We start from the raw sequence: 15,945 nt of genomic DNA, 5'->3' as shown, positions 1-15,945 counted from the left end.
ATATATATATATATATATATATATATATACATATATATATATATATATATATATCAGTAATATACGTACGTTCTAATAGATGACTTCCTGTCAAGTTTCTGGTAATTCGTTCTAGAAAACTTTAGACGAGAAACTAAATCAAGTGAATTTTTACAAACCTATTTTGTCCGAGGTGGATGCAACAAGGTTTGCCAACCTTCAGTGCTTCGGTCGCATTATTTGCGAATTATTATTTGTTAGAAAGGTCAGAAATGTCAGAAATGATTCGAATTAATAGTTTCGCCAGATTCAATCAGCTCATGATGAACAATTCCTTTTCACCAATTTCCTTTCCTATCAATCAGGACCATGGCACCAAGCTAAGATTTGCAATTGTTTTTTAACACGTTACTATCGAACCTTATCCACCTTTCATCACCTGTGGTTACTAGCTATTCCCAAATAGAAAATGTCCATGTATTTTTGCTGGTATACCATCTTATATAAATAGTCAAAAACTGAGTTCTTATGTCGATCTACCTCGATAAGGATTTCATTAAGCATGGTGTTAATTTTAATTATATAAACATCAACATTTTTAGAACGAAAAGGAACAAAACAATTCTGACAACCGTGATTACCATAAACACCAGACTATTTTCAACGAGCCAGTGCTACATTTTCCCCAGTACACACTTTTCGGAAATAAAAAAACAAAATATGATGAAAATGGACTCCTGGAAGTTATCTTATGTATCGTATGTTCTTCGTTATCTTTATAGTTAACTTAACAACGCATTATAGTATGACTTCATTATGAGTATAAAAACAGAAATTGCTCTAACATTAACCTTATAATTATAACGCAGAAGATGCGGAAACTGATACAGAAAAAAAAAATACTTCAACAAAAACTTGAGCATTGTTATTGCAAATGATGCATAGGTAAGTATAAAAACACTTTAGTGAGTCATAAAAATACTTTAAAAATGTAGAAAAAAACTTAATAAATTAATATTAATTTCAACTTTGATTATTTGGCACAAAATATAAATAATGCTCCCCCCAACTGTGTTCCGTTTTGGCTTCCATTTAATATGACTTATTCGTTAGATTTGACTCTAAAATATAATATGCAATTTTATTCCAAATTCACACTAACCATTTAAATTACCATTCTTAACAATAGACTATTACTCCACGCGTTATTGAGTGTTGCATACTAAACTCATTAACTGTTAGATAAAATATATTCATTTTACAAAAATTAGTAAGAGTTGAACATAATAACAATAATAAAATACAATACTTCGACTAATGTTTTAGCGGCTAACATAAAATGATTACGAGAAAGTTCATATAATATTGTAAGAACAGAAAACACCATTAGTACAAATTGCATTTTAATGCGAGTTACCTTGATGAGAAAAATATTGATTGATCCTGTGATATTTACGATTGTTATTTGTTATGACAGAGTTTATCTACTAGAGTCCAATAAAACGATGTTTGCAGAATTTAATAACACTTGAAAAGGGGGGAAATGTTATATTTACGTAATACACAATTAATCATTAATATAATATATAACTGTTTCCCGATATACAAATGCTTTTACGCTTTTATGAATTCAGTAATTTTATTCTCAGTTCAGTAATCGTTTCATAGAGATCTTAGTACTAAATATGTTTTCGGGTTTGCTCGAAAAGTGTGGACATTAGGCAGTAATGTATTAAAAAAGTGATAAAATAAAATTTGGAATTTTTTATTCAACATAATTCCCTTCAAGGGTTATACAATGATTATAGCGACCCTCCAACTTTTCGATATCATTTTTGTAGTATGATTTGTCCTTTGCTTCAAAATAGGCCTCAGTTTCGGCGATCACCTCTTCATTCGACGAAAATTTCTTTCCAGCGAGCATTCTTTTGAGATCAGAGAAGAGGATATAGTCGCTGGGGACCAGAATTCGAAGCCCAATTCATGAATTTTTGCTATCGTTTTCACTGATTTGTGACACGGTGTATTGTCTTGGTGAAGCAGCACTTTTTTTCTTCAAATGCGGCAGTTTTTCGACGATTTCGTCCTTCAAACGGTCTAATAATGCTAGGTATTCAATGAGAATTATTTCATGCGCATCCCAAAATACAGATGCCATAACCTTGCCAGCCGACTGTTGCGTTTTCGCACACTTTGGAGCGGGTTCATCGCATGCAGTCCACTCGGATGACTCTCGATTGAACTTCGGAGTGAAGTGATGGAGCCATGTTTCATCCATTGTCAAATATCGACGCAAAAACTCGAGTTTATTACGCTTGATCATCTTCAAACACTGCTCCGAATCATCAGCTCGTCGATGTTTTTGGTCAAAAGTGAGCTCGCGCGGCACCCACTTTGCACAGAGCTTTCTCATACCCAAATATTCGTGAATGATATGATGTACACGTTCAGTTGATATTTTTAGAGTGTCTGCTATTTCATTCAATTTCAATTTACGGTCAATCAAAATCATTTTGTGGATTTTTTTAATGTTTTCGTCGGTAACAACCTCTTTTGAACGTCCACTGCGTTCACCGTCTTCGATGCTCATTTCACCACGTCTAACTTACTTAGCATACCAATCCTTGATGGTTGATTTTCCTAGGGCGGTCCGGAAACTCGGCATGAAGCCAAGTTTTTGCTTAAACTATACACGCATCTTTTGAGGGTTAATGCTAACTAAAAAATATACGGATTTAATTCCAGTAGCGCCATCTATGTGTCAGGCCGGAGAATTTTTAGTTGACCTGTTACGTTATACTGATTGAAAATGTTGATAAGAAAATCAAGAAGAAAAATAGAAGCAGTATTACATTACTATGAATAATTTCCAAATCTAGAAATTAATTTTATTTAGACAGTGCGTTTTAATGAAATAAATAAAAAGCAAACTTAATATGTCAAAAGATGTTTGACATTAAAGAAGAAAAGATTGATCATTTAGATTTACTCAAATCATGAATATATTATGGTATTAAGTAAGACATAGATATCACTTACACATGCCTGAAAATAATTAAAAACAATGCATGTATCAAAATTAAAATAAGGACAAAAGGTCGCCGAGACAAAAATATTGTGTTACACACGTCTAGTTAATGTTTTCCAACCTTCTTAGTAGAATGTAAATTTCACGCCTGAAAACTATATAGTATATACCATGTTGTATAAATAGCAATGAAAACCATTTCCATTTAGTATTACTGAGTTATTAAGTGTACAGGTAGAATCAATTCTATCTGTATTATCAATTTTGTTGTTTCATATGAAGAAATATTTTTCTTATGCCTATCAATACTTCGACATTTCTGGTAATGCTGCTCCGAGATATCCCAATTACCCGTTTTGGTTTCAACGATTTAATAGTGGTGATTTTGATGCCAATGTTTACATGGAATGCGTATGCTGCAAAAGGATGGGGCCCAGGTGGAGCAGATAAAAAACTACACGAATTAACAAAAATATATTTGTAACTATATTTATTCTCAATAGTTTGACCTTAATAATACAATTTAGAACAACATAAATTTCAGAACACATAACATAAAATAATAAGTTAAACAGAATATAATTGTAAATCTACATTATCAGTTTGAATCCATTATACCCATAAATCATTGATTCGAAATATATTCCCGCCTCTTGACCGTTTCCACTAATATATGTGGAACAGACCAAGCACACAATACAAACCCACCTTAAATCATACCCAAATGAGAAAAGTTTAACTTTATCTTTTAGTTTTCTAACTAGTTCTCCGAATTTATTTTCATTTTGGGATGTGCACGCCAGCTAATTACGTAGTTCCTGCTACAACTTTATAATAATGTTAACATTTAAATGCAGAAGCTATGTTGGCAAAGTTGCGTGGTGTAAGATTGTTAGTCGCAATGGTAACGTTCACATGGTTGCAGTTAAATCATTGTGGAATTTAACTCGATTTAGATTATTTGTGGCAAATATAAAGAAGCTGATAAAGGCGAAGAAACACATAAAGTTATATCATAGATAATATATACAAAAAGAACAATTTTATCTAACCAGCAACGTTTTTATTCGTATCTTTTTATGTTTTCTTAAAACAAATATTTATTTTCCTTTTTAATTCATAAAAAAATACTAGATCTTAGATCCATATCTTCTGACGAAGACATCCAAAAATAGATCGGGCTCTATTGTTTTGAGTGAATATGTTCTTGATAATATTTCCGAAAAAAAACTAAACTATCTATGTCACATTAAGAACCTCTTCGTACAGGGGTGCGAAGATAAATATTCTAAACATATTCGCCAATATACACTTGTGAGTCTAATCGGCAGGCTACTTGACATGTAATTTGAAAGAAAAACATTTCAATCTCCTATATACAACAAACTTTCTGATAGTTGAGCAATACTCTAGCTGAGTTTGGTAGAATCTTGTATAGTTGTTTGTGATAGTCTTCAGCTCTGTACAATCCACTTGTATTTTTCATTCTCAGGGTGTATTCTCTTGGAATGTATTTTTACGCAATCTATGGAAGGCCATTTAATTTTGTAATTCGTTTCCTACATAGGTATATGTGATAGTGAATAGGCAGATTGTTTAGCAAATTAACGTGCTGGCTGTCGAAATACGAGGATAAGGTAAAACATTCTCGACCTGATACAGAGATAGTGTTCCAATCTAAAAAATGTATGTTTCCTATTTAGGTTCACGTATCTTTAGTTGTATGAGAAGTTTCAGGTGTGGTGTCAAGTAGTTTACACAAATGAATCTTTGCATTGTAAATGTTTTTTATGATATCTAGATGATAGACAAGTGAAGGTTATATATAGGTGCGTTGTTGGAATATTGATTGAAAAGAAGAGTGCGAAATATCTTGCACAAAAAAATTAATTAGGCATAAATGAAACAACAGTCAGAGCACTGATTAGAAACCGGTGGTTCTCCGGTAAGGAAAGTGAGGTCGCATATGCCGGAAAGCCCATGAACAGCGTATTTTAGGATGAGAAAAAGATAACGTTAATAGATTAGCTTGAAAATGGCAGAACAATTATAATCGAATGTTACTCCAAACTTCTTGATCAGCTTTATGCCAAAAGTTGCGAGACGATGCTTAAGCCACACAAGAAAAAATCATTATCTATATATAACTATACACTGAGAAAAACTGTAGATTTTGGTCTACTATTTTGTCAGCCATCCTCATACTTCTCCTGTTTGGACCACTTCAGATATCTATCTGTTAACAAACTTGACATCCAATGAATTAGTAGAGAGGACCCTAGATTAATATTACCACAGCCTTCTAGACATTCACTTCCTGGAAAAAAACACTGAACAAAGTATTGACGTCAACTCACACTCGTTAATCATACTCGTTTTACATTGGGCCGTTGCAAGTTGACACATGAATATTTCTTCAATATCTCTATTATATTAAGACGACAGTAAACGGACCTCATCGCGCGTGTTGATTGGCCAGAACTGCTCATGCGCATTTATTCTAAACTAGCTTGACATATTTTGCCACGCGTTGTTTTGTTTGCCAGAGTTGTGGTTAGAAAATAATTTTTAGGTTAAATTATTATTAATTATTTGTTATTACAGAAAATTGACATTTAATTAACAGTTAAGCTTCCAGTGTTTGTTTTTTCACTGAGTGTACGTTCGAACACGCACAAATAGAAACGAACGGACCGCCTCTAATGTAACCGCGGTCTAAACCGGCTGTGAAAAGTAGTCTTATTATCCACAATTATAGAAAAACATATAAAACACTTTTAATCAACTTTATTTAACTCACTATCCAATATATCTTTATTGATCCATTATGCATAGTTTTGTGATAATTAGATATTTAAAACTTGTTAAATAAATTTAAGATTTAAAAAATATTGATTTAATTGCATAATATTACCTTATAGTTTATATCATCGCAACATCATCAACTGAAAAAAAATGTCAAAACAATCTATAATCATAACCATGGACGCAGTACGTCTTCTTCTATGATTTATTGCATTACAATTCACTAAATAAATAATTAGCAATAAAATGACGATAAAACATGTTAAAGTGGCGTGCGTGCCAAGCAGTTACATAAAAGATCTTATCATATTTTAACCGCACCTATTTTTTTTTTAACAAAAAAAAGTGAAACTACAAATTGATTTCATATTACAACAGATGCTTATCATTCATTTATATTCATTAAAATTATTACACCTTTGTTAATAGAGACATTTTTTGATTATAACAACATATTACAACAAAATCACTAATTTGATGTTATTGTGATCATGTTTATAGTATTTGTTTTATTGAGCATACAAACAAACAGCTAATGTTCAAATAGAATAACGTCTGTTAAATTCACTAATATATATGAAAATTGGTTTTTATATTTCTGGTTTTCGCATTTCTAAGTGTGTAGACACCCTTTGATAGGTCATGTATCCTACAGTCCTAATTTGGCACCCAATGATTTTTTATTCCCCTTATAAAAAAACAAATAACGTGGTCATTTCAGAACGATTTTCAACGTGCTTTCGAACGCAACGTTTCATACGTGTTTTTGAAATATCTCAATCGGGGTAGAACAAATGGTACGAAATTTCGCTCAAATGAATTGAAAATTGCGTTGATTTTACGGATAACATTTTAAAGAACTATAAATTCAATTAAATAAATTATATTTCAATTGTGCAGCCTGTGGTCAAGCGTTATCGTGCAAAAAATTATCTTTGCGTGTCTTTCAGGACTTTGTTTTAATACTCGATTAAACGCATTAATTGTGGCACATATAACATAACCGTTGGAAGATAACTGTTTCGTTTCAGTGTCAAAGGCAGCTTCTTTTTATTTCTCGTACCTGTTTATCTTTAAGTAATCTTTATTTAATTAATCTATCTTTTCACATTTATTTAAAATATACACGTCCTGTCTTTCATAACCAGTCAATTTCAATCATCCTTTCAGTCGATCGTATGGTATGTATTCTGCCCGTATATCTGAATCAGTTTCATATACCACAAGCTATATTTATCGTTTATACGATAATATACCTAAATCTTCTAAATCAATACTAATATGCTGGAATGGACAGAGTCTATTCACTGTTTCAAATCACAACAATTATGTGGGAATTGAAGACATTATTCTCTTCACCAAAACATCAGTTGAGAATATCTTCAGAAAATCGAATTAAATCAAGCAATTATACCAAAGGCAATATAATGGAGCAGGGATTTTATTTTATTGTTAACGTTTGTTTGCCTGCGAATTCTATCAATAAATAAATAACTACACCTGTAAATATTTATGAATTACTGTTGCTTTAGTCAAATGAATATAATTATGGATCATTTATTAAAAACAATTTCAATAGCTTGGTGATGTTTTCATGGCATGATTTCATACACCAGAGGTTAAAAAAATATATTTTCATCAATACTTTGCCTTATATAAAAATATTATAACAAAGACATTACATTACTAAACACCACGTATGCATAAGTAACATATATGCAGTAACTATTTCATTTACCATCTCACAAAAGAAATAGAGTAAGAAATAAAAGAAATAAGAGACAGATGCAAGTTTAGGGCTGATTTTTTTGATGGTAATATCAGTAAATAAATGTATTGCCTGAAATGAAACTTCCTTCAATTTCTCCATACGTTTTTGATAAACAAGCACTTCAGGGTCTTTATAAATGAGGTAATTAAAAAAATAAATATATAAATATAATATTTGCAATTGCATCGAAATATCTACTACAAGTTGTCCCAGAAAACTTAAAACAGTAAGGATGTTGGCTCTTTGTATTAATCACTGGATAAATCATTAGATTTTCATGTACTACTTCATATTTGTAATACAAATCATAATATAATAATAATAATAATATAATAATAATATAATAATAATAATAATAATAATACAATAATAATAATAATAATACAATAATAATAATAATAATAATATAATAATAATAATAATATAATAATAATAATAATATGATAATAATAATAATAATAATATAATAATAATAATAATATAATAATAATAATAATATAATAATAATAATGTGTCATTTGTGTCATGTGCTGGACATTCAAAAAGTGTTAATATTACTGTTTAAATCAAAGAAAAATATTACTAAAAGTTACTGAGTACTTCTGGAGGCTTTTAGTAAACATAATTTATCAAGGGAATTATATAAATATTGGGTTTGAGTTCCAATATGAGAAATTAAACTAAAGACTTTATTAGAAATGGTTATCGATAGCAAATCAGGCTTTAGAGTTCAACATTGAAAGAAAATAGGTTACAATAAAATCTTTAATGTACCGAAAAAGTCTTTTAAAATGAGTTCATAATCTCTATATTAAGTACTTGCCTGTATTCTGATTATTTTTTCACTTCAAGAAGGCATGTCTTTTATTAAGGAACATTGAAACAATATATATTAATCAAAATATTTTCAATTACTTTCTATAAATGTTTCCCACATTTCTGGTAACGTTCACGCTTCTTCAGCATCTTAAAATCGTATGCCAGCAAAGCTGTGCTACATCAGTATGATGTTTGGTGATTACGCTGGATGCAACAGAACTTCCCATTCGACTTTTATCCATTATAACTCTGCATAACTTGCGCCTATTCCTCGCTATTGCTGTTTTTTTTTGGAATAATAGATCGTTCAATTTGTTCAATTAACTTCACTAGGAACCTACAGTAACAATTTCATCCAATTTAGCCGCCTGTAATAGAAAACTGTTATTTTATGTAGAAAAATGTCAAATGTATCGAATATAATAGTTAGATTAGGTTGTTTAATAATTGCTTATACTATACATATTCATATTCAGTTATATATTCACATTTTCACCGATATATATCGCTACAAGAAAAGACTTAAAACTACAATATAATAAGGCGACCTAACATAATGATATTAGAAATAACATATAATTATCAATATAATAAATATGATAAAATCATAAAACTCACATTAATATGGATCGATTGAGGATCCAAACTACCTTACCAACATCTTAATAATTTTACAAGATGGAAATGGAAATTATCTTTAACATGCGATACGAGCATTAAGATTATGGATTTGTACTGATAAACTTGGTGATTTTTATATTTCCTAACCATATGGAGTATAATTCGAGATTTACTAATTATATTAATGTATATATTATATTTATATTTAAAAAAACTTAAAGAAAAATAAGAAAACAAAAAATATTCAGATCTTTTGTAATATTTAGACAGCAACATGAATGTATTCCCGAAATTATTCGAAGGAAAATGAAATATGCTTGGTTGAAAAGAAATACACACAAAAGCACTCTGAAAATTAAAAACTATTGTTTACAAAACAGAGATATGGCGAGATTTGCTTCTTAAAACCGCTAATTATGGATATAGGTTTTAATAGAGCAGATTAATATGGAAAAAAATCTTATCTGGGAATTTCATTAACTGTTAGTCCTTAATATTGTTAAGTTTTATGAAGTGAAAAGTGTTAAGAATTTTACCCACAATTTCAACAGATGCTACAGTAGAATGTTCATACATCTAAATCACTTGAGAACAAATTGTTTTATTTCATACCACATAGATACACTCAACGCACCAAAATAATCGAATGGTGGCTTCAAAGTTTATTAATTATAACATTTAAGAGACTCCTACTTAATGTGGTGTATTATAGGTGCTTAACACATTATTTTTCGTTGATATCTAATATTGTAATTCACTAAATACATCAAGTTTAGCCTTTTTATGTAATTGAATATTTGTTTTCGTATCTATTATCGGTTTATTTCAAACTTTTTTGAATATAACCAATAAATTCACACATTAACAAAAATATTATAAGTTGTACTATTAATAACAATAATTTATCTCTTCACTTGTACAAAATAACAACCCCATTTTTAATCTTTGTAGATTTTAATATGTTTTTCTCACACATAATTTTTATTTGGAATTAAAGATGTGCTTACCGGATGAGCATTCAGATCAAGCATATAAGTAATGGCGACCTAACAGTCATCACCTTTTTCACAGCGACTGACTTGGTCAATTTCTTTTGTACACTGTCTCATCTTTGTTACGTTACTTGTCTATTATTTGAAAAGATTTTATGTCGTATTGCTTATACGTACTACAACTTTTTATTAAAATATAAATAGAATAGAACAAATATGAATTAAATAATTTTTATTACACTCTCAGAATACAGTAAATAATGAGCAAAAAGAGTTACTAAAGTAATTAAATTGTAAGCATGAAAAAAATATGATTATATCTCAATGTTACCATTTTAAAATTTTATATTTTTAATAGTTTGTATAGAAAAACTTTGATAGAAAAACCTGCCAATGTTTTCGGTATAAAAACATACTTATTTCAATATGGCATTAGAACAATTATATAAAGAACGTGCGTCCTTCAAATCCTTTAGGAACACTTGATCCGAGCACTGCTCAACACATTGTTTCACATCGGTTTTTTCTATCATATACTGAACTTCACATACTAGGGCGGACTGTTGTCGATTTAAAAATTATGGCTAATTATGTCATTCGTCCGATTAAGTCGTTGTTTAAGATACTGTTATATTTTCTAGATAGTGACTGAAAAATATCACAGCAGCGACCTGTTTTTAAACATATATCAGTCACTGTCTTGTTATATTATATATCCTGTAGTACCAGATACAGTATTGAATGTATTCTAATTATTTTTAAATTTAAAAATACATTTATTGCGGAAAATTGATATAATTACATTAATCAAAATATTTCTATCATTTTCTAATTCTTTCCATATTTCTGATAATATGACGCTTTGACAGCAATTGATCCATTTTTGCACATTTTCGACATTTCAAACCGTGATGCGAACAGTAGTCAGATAGTTCTATCTCTGGTACATACGCTGGGCGCATAACTTCCCATTCGAGCTGCAACAATCTATCTTTCACAACTCTTGAATCTCTCAAAGTATGGTACACTATTGCTGATACTACGTTGTACTTTTTGTCCAACTAATGACGATAGACATCTGCACCAACAGTTTCATTCAGTTTTAGCAGCTCCTAAGACAGTACACCCTGCTGATTTCACCATATGCCCAGCAAAACTTTATGAGCATGAATAATCCGCTTCAAAGTCGTTGTAAATAGTTCTCTTGGACTAACACATGGCCTTTTTGGCTTACAATTATCGTAGATCCCCATTTATCGTCAGTCGCAATACGCCACAGAAAATAGTTTCTCTTTTTGACCGCGAAGCAATGAAACCGCGATGCTGAAAGAGGTTGAAATGGCGTTTTCAGTCAATTAGTGTGGTAGCTATTTTCCCTCCTTTTGGACCTTTCCCAGCTTCTGTAAACCTCGCGAAATAATTCATTCATCATCGTGCATTCGTCTGAAATTTCTTTAACACTATGAGATGAGTTTTGTTGCTTAAGATCGATTTAGTTATTACCATAAAAATACCACTATTAAATCATTGATACCAAAACCCACAGTTGGGGTACATCGAAGTAACATCACCGTAGATTGTAAAATTATGATGATCATCACACATAACATAGATCATAAAAGTGTCTGTATATACTGAAAAATTCAGTCACATTAAATGAAATACTGTTATTTTGTATAGAGATATATCCAAACCATCTAATTTAACAGTGAAGCTGTTGAACAGTTTCATCAATAGATATCGCTAATAAAAATACATGCAAGTATCTAATAAAATATAACTCTATGCTAATTGGAATATTTTTTAAATATTCTTCCACATTTGACCGCTATTATGTAAACACTTTAATAAGAACCAACATCGTTATTTTGCCATATGTATTAAATAATTTCGTCCCCTTTCATTCCTTACACAGTGGCAATAACAATTCTCTATTATATTTATCAAAAATAGGTATTATTGTTACTGTAAAACGAAAACCGAATACAATAGCATAATGGTAAAAGTTCTTGATTAAAATGGCCCATTTTAATAATAAATACAACGCATATGTTGGTTAAAGGCGAATAAAATGTGCTTTTGTTGATTTTATATTTGTTCATGTCTCGATATAGGGGTGTTGGCCACCGAAAAAAATATCGATATATCATTTTCGATATTTTTTTAAAAATATCGATATATCGATATAATAAATAGCGATATTTTTTTTTGTAATAAGTATAAAAAATATCAATATTTTACAAACAAATATTTAAAAAAAAAAAAGTGAAATATTAGCTTAAAAAATATATTTTTTTTCTAAGGATCTTAATATATAATATTTTTTATCGAAAAAAATCGGCTAAAAAAATATCGATATATCGATATAACAGCCAAAAAAATATCGGCCTAAAATCGATATTTTTTCTGCATCCCTATCTCGATATGAATATCGATAATGGGAATTAGTTTAATGCTTATAGATATGGTTTAAAATATACTGTGCTATAAAATGTATAAAATGTTGCGACAGAACTAAAGTAGTTTCCTGTAATTCCATATATTTAATAATTAGCTGCTAGTTAGATATGATAAAAATTTTATATGAAAATACATAATATATCTATATGTCCATACTTTCCAGCAATGAAGCAGCAAATAATATAACTGTTTAACGGTTATAAATGCTGACTTTATTGCTTTAGCAATGAATTCCATAGAATTTTTGCTGTAATTAATAATTAAAGTAAAACATGCCACGGAAATGCACAAATTCAACAATTTTATTATATTTGCATAATTAACGTATCCCTCGGAGGAACGCTTTATTTTAATATGATCTCGTGTTCAATTAAATTACGAGAATGAATGAAACATAAAAACAACTAATGGCTTTCGGTTTGCTTATAGTTCAACAAAGCTTACGAACCATATAGAGTGAAATTCGACACCACTTATATCAGCAGATTTGTAAATTAAAAAAGTACCATTCAAATGCCAGGATTTTCCATGTAATATTCAACCTATTCCATATTCAGAACGTTTATAATTACATCTCAAATGTATGAGTGGGAGTAGAAAATGAATCCAGTGTGGAAGAATAAGAATTCGACAATGTTTCAACAAACCCGTGAATCTTAAATACTTAAAGAAAAAGATAATCAACAGCAAGTACTGAGTTAAATAGAGTTAAGAGATCTTATTTAAGATCTTGATTTTTCTGGATCTTTTTCAGAAAATTTCTTTTTCTACAATTGAGAATATAAATTTTTATAAAAAAGAACAACTGAAATACCGTTTTAAATGCATAATTAACAATAATAATGTTCTTAAACACAAAAAACTTCCATCACAGGAACTAAAGCTTTTTAGTGCGTTTCTCTTAACCCAAAATCGGTAAAAATTGACTCATGGGATGAAGGAAACATTTTTTATGGGCAATATAATAAATAATATTACAAACGTATTTAAAGATAGTTCGAGAAAGGTGAATCTAGATAACTGAAAAGTCATAATTGTTACCTCTTACAGAATAGTTAAGACTCATTCGATAACTAATATCACATCACATAATCCATATAACCCTTACTGTTTAAAATTCTTTAAATAGTTACAAATTAACTCACTATATGAACTGATTTGGCACATAATACTTTTTAAAAAATAGATTTGATAGATTTTTACCAAATTTAACTAATTTTTGAAAAAACTCGACAAAGGCTACAGCTGGTATAATAACATTAAATAAAATAATTTCTAAAGCCAAAAACTTGGTCTCCAAACATCACTTCGCCCATTCTATCAAATACACTTATTAATTAAATCCATGGCAATCCTAGGACTGTCCAATCAATTTATTCCATACTGCACTAAAATCTATCTAATAAATTTTCGATTTGGATTTAATGCATAGATCTATCATCACTTCACTCAATATCAACAATAAATAATTTAATATAACTAAAATAAAAAAACATATCTAAAATACATATCATATCCTATATATATCTCTTTATGTAATGAGTAATGATTATATAATAAATAAGAAACAAAGTTAGAATTTGAAGTAGTGGTTATAGTTCATATAGAGTTCTCTATTAGATTTGAGAAGAATGATTATATTCTCTCTGTACCCGTACAAACAATTAAATAACAATTAAAATAAGAATTCAATATAATTATATATGAGCAATTTAAAACGATATTTATGTATTGATATCATGAATAATAAAAAACTTAAAACATCGTCACACCCAAGTTCTCTAGATTACATGATACAAGCTATAAAATATTCAACAATTTGTTATCTTCATGTTATGTTCAGGTTATAACACAAGTATTAGCAAAATATACATTTTATCTAATGATTAGTAATTTATTAGTTCAATATAAAACTGCCATAAAATGTAATTCGGTCCATTAATAAGAAATGCCAGTATTTAAATTAAAAATACCCACAATTGTAAAATATCTATTATAGAAATATTACAAAAGTAGTGCGTAGAGTAGTGAACAACTTTAAGATATATAAAGCTAAATATGTAGTGCATCTTTCTGATGAACTTCATGATTTCTTTAGGTAGTAATGCAAGCATGAAAAACAATTTAATATTAGTAAATCCGTGCTATTAAATCAAAATTATTATATATGATAATAATAACAAATTTCAATTAGTATATATAGTATTTCATATTATCTAAAAGAAAATAAATATTTGACTGTGAAATTAAAAAGTATTAACACCTAAAAAACATAGCTCTGAAATAGAATATACTATATTTTAGTAAATCATAGCATTTTAACCGTAAAATGGTATCATCTCGAAATTCGTTTTAATGATACATGTTCCTACACCTCACACGCTCACGAAACACATAGAGATATGCATCTCATGAGAAAAGACATAAAAAATCACTTACCCGATGGAACTCATAATCATCTATTGCGATATATCTTATTCAAGAACTTCCTATGCCTCGTAATCAGCAGGATTAATTGCATTTTCGACCCAGATAATTAATTTCGGCCTGGAATGTAGCCCGAAAGAATGCCAGCGCTCCACTATTTAATCAATAATCCGTCTGTCCCAAATATCTCATAGAATTATTGCGATTCTTGTAACCGATCTGTTTTACGATTTTTTCTACAATTTTACTCAAGAAAAAATTCTGGAAAAAAAACGAGTAAATTATCACCAACGCGCGTACTCGTAGTACAACTAAACCGATTATTGAATGAAAAACCGATGAGGAAAAATGTCGGCTGGTGACACGGGGCCCAGCCTGGTGCGGTCCTCAAGAACACGTTTGCAGGAGAGCGTACCGGAATATACACCCTACAATGATACGATTATCGGGGCCTAATTGTAAAATAGTAGCGGAAAATTTGTTTAAAACGACTCGATTTGAATTTAGATCTGCCCGATGACTGTGATGAGGACCCACAGTGTTGCCATAGTTATCAAAGTTGCCCGGTTGTCAATAAACTACCCCTACATTATTGATAACGAAAAACTGGATACATATATTTTTGTAGTTTATATTTTGCTAGTTTATTATTGATCTATATTATTTTAATGAATAAAAATGAAATAGGTATATATTAATAAATCATTAATTTATCGGACATTTATTAAACAATTAAAAACGGTAGCAATGCAGAACTAACTACTAAAGCAAATAAATAACTTAATTTGTTAAGAATATTATTTGTGACAATAATAATGGCATGCATATTTTTAAGTTATTTACGATTTGTGTAAGACAAATTTTTAAATAATAATACAATATACTAAGCGGCAACATCGTACGCCCCATCCCTCCCGATCAGAACCGAATTCTACCGAAATTCGGAGCTTTTTAGGATGCGCACAATTTCCAGGATTTTCCATTTTCCACTTGCTAGCCTATGTCCTAAAAAATATATATCAAACTCAAAAATAAAATTGCCG

General features: G+C 29.7%; 1 protein-coding gene across 4 annotated transcripts in view; it reads right to left on the bottom strand.

Annotated features, from left to right (window-relative positions):
- Positions 1-15,423, bottom strand: part of RhoGAP100F (Rho GTPase activating protein at 100F) — a 224,448-nt gene extending 209,025 nt beyond the window's left edge. For all 4 annotated transcript variants that reach the window (XM_076393958.1, XM_076393959.1, XM_076393961.1 and 1 more), the window contains exon 1: positions 14,915-15,423. The gene's annotated coding sequence lies outside the window, so the exon portion shown is untranslated. The remainder of the gene's footprint in view (positions 1-14,914) is intronic.
- Positions 15,424-15,945: the final 522 nt, after the last annotated feature.

This window comes from Rhynchophorus ferrugineus, unplaced genomic scaffold (genome assembly GCF_030347505.1).
Source record: "Rhynchophorus ferrugineus isolate W39M unplaced genomic scaffold, kcgeb_rfMv2 rfM2, whole genome shotgun sequence".
Classification (NCBI taxonomy): domain Eukaryota; kingdom Metazoa; phylum Arthropoda; class Insecta; order Coleoptera; family Curculionidae; genus Rhynchophorus; species Rhynchophorus ferrugineus.
This window is presented reverse-complemented; position numbering and strand designations above follow the sequence as displayed.